Here is a 2,811-nt window from a genome sequence, read left to right on the forward strand (position 1 = left end):
ATTTATCATTAATGATGGTTTATAGATGATACATACAGAATAACTCCAACATTTAAAGGAAAAATAGTATTCAACCTGGTATTCTAAACAGAAGCAGACTGTCCTTCAATGAGAAATAAAAATAGATTTTCATAAATGATAAAATTCGAAAAAGCAATTTTCTATGCCTCATTTCAAAGAGAGTTACTCAATACAGAAGAAACATAAAACAAAGGGAGCAGTTTGTGGACAGAAACAGTGGCTCTAACTACAGAGCTCAATAAAGTTCTGCTGATTCTGCAGTAGACCTTGAAAATAGTTGTGTTAGCATAACTCAGTCCTACCTTTAAAATGATGGTTTAATAGTAATATTAGCTAGTAAGTAGTCAAGTGATTGAATGTAGCAAAAGTTAGAAGATTCTAGTGATCTATTTTTCTCACCACAAAAAAAATGAATATTAGAAAATACAGGAAAAACAAAGTGATGAAAAAGAAAGTAAAAACCCACTAAACACAAAAAATTAAAAGTCAAGTTCTGCATATGAAACACAGTAAAATGTGCACTTTTTGTAACATTTAATGAGATATAAGAAAGTGGTATTGATTGTTCTTGGTGGTAAGAACATCCCTCCATGAGCAGCATTCATGTTCTGATATTGGATGTCAGAAAGGCTAATAAATTAGAGAAAGAAATCATTCTTACTTCTGGTGTGTGTTTTGCGATGAAAACTATTTTAAAGTCAAGTTTGTGAAAATGCTTACTGGTTTTTAACCTTCATAAATTTTCTGTAGACAAAGAATGCAACACATAATTATTTTAAAAAGAGAATAAGTAACTGATGAAGCATGAACACAGGGACTTGAACTATTAAAAAATAGAGTGAGGTGTGGTGGTCTCTACAGATGCTGATACTCAGAAATAATAAAGTGTCCAATGTAGATTAAGCAGGAAATCACAGAGCACATATCATTATGATTACATAAATGATAATCAATTAAACACTAAAGCCTATTAATATTTGATTCATTAGGCCTGAAGAGAAAGTAGTGGCCCCATAAGCTAAATTCGTTTTTCTCCCATTGCAATTGGAAAAAAAATAATGGGAACACCTAATACATTGTGAAGGGTCTTCTATGTACATATTTCAAGATTATGGTCAATATCAGACAACTAGTAGTAGGTATGGCTAAATTTAGTTTCCTTTTAGAACTTTACATAGTTGTAGACAGAGTGGAGGATGCTGATTTGGGTCTAAATTTTAGAAACTACTGTTTTATATGGTACTGGGGATTGAAACCAGGGGTGCTTATCACTCATATATATTCACATTTCTTCAATATTCATTTTGAGACCTAGTCTCACTTAGATACTGAGGCTTGCCTTGAAGTTGTGATTCTTCTGCCTCAGCCTCTATGATTTTTGAAATTACAGATATGTACCATCACATCAGGCCTGGACACTGCCTTTTTATTTTTTACACACATCTAATAATCAAAACTATTTTAAATATCCCTCTTTTCTTTGATATAAAATATTCAATACTAACATTCCAAATTGGTTTTCACCCTAATATTCTTTTCTTGAAAAGGCCAATCTTCATGTTGAGTAGTTATACTTTTTTTTTTTTTGACCACATCATAATATACTCATTAGATTCTATTCTGAGTTAGCAAGTCAATTTTATTTATGTTTTAGAAAACCAAATTGCGACATAGTGTTCTGGTTATGCTCTTATTGGAAGTACCTTCCTCTTAGTCATCATCAAAAGCAAGATAGGAGGACATTTAGTAAAGTCAAAAGCTAAAATCCAACAGTTGGCCACTTCTTGTGTCAACCAGATGTTTATGATTTGATTGATTTTTAAAATTTCTTAGTCTGATTGCTCTGATGGCCTTTCCTGATATTTAATAGTCAGCTCTATTTAAAAGCACTATTTATGTGAAAAGTGAATATTAAGGAAAATAAATATCTGGAACATACTAATAGTACTCAATATGTTTCTCATGATTATATACAGCTTCTCCCACCATTCTGGGATTGCAAATCATAGAGCTTTCAATGACTTCCAGTCCTCACTATATTTCACTAATCAGCTAATGCAGAATTAATTTCTCAACAAATTCGTATTAAATAAGTAGCAATTTAGACAAAAACAGATATAATTTACACCGTGAAATTAAAATAATATATGTGGCAGTTTGCCAAAGAATACTTGGCATATTCAAAGAATAAAATGAAGAAGTTTACCAGAATTGTTGCTTTCCTTTATGTGATAGGGGTGTGTTTATTGTCATGTTGTTTCAAAATGACATTGACAGTTTCCTTATGAAAAAAAAAAAGTTGTTATTCTGTAACGTGGATTTTTTTTTACCCATTTTTCTTGCACACTGAACACAAACACAGTGAGATACTGATCAATTAATTGTATTTTCAACTAATGGTGTAAAATGCATCTCTGACACATTTGCAATTGTTTTCATTTTATATAAAAGCCTCTTGCACATTCAGCATGAGAAGAGGTTGCTCATTAATTTTGGTATAAATACTGAGTTAGGTACATTGAAAAGATGTTGAGAAAATTACACCTATAATGATGGAATCTCCCAAATCTTCATTCTCATCTTTTCCGTGGTGCTTCTGCTATTCATATTAGTGTGTTAACTTTAATTTGCATTGTCCATACAGTTTCTTAAAACACAAGACACTTAGAATTGAGGAAATCACATATAGCATGTTTATTTCATAAACTGATATAAGATTCAATAAAAGACTTCAGCATTATTAATGTATATTTTATTAAAATTCTATTAAATCACAATGTGACACAGAGT

This window comes from Urocitellus parryii, chromosome 8 (genome assembly GCF_045843805.1).
Source record: "Urocitellus parryii isolate mUroPar1 chromosome 8, mUroPar1.hap1, whole genome shotgun sequence".
NCBI lineage: Eukaryota > Metazoa > Chordata > Mammalia > Rodentia > Sciuridae > Urocitellus > Urocitellus parryii.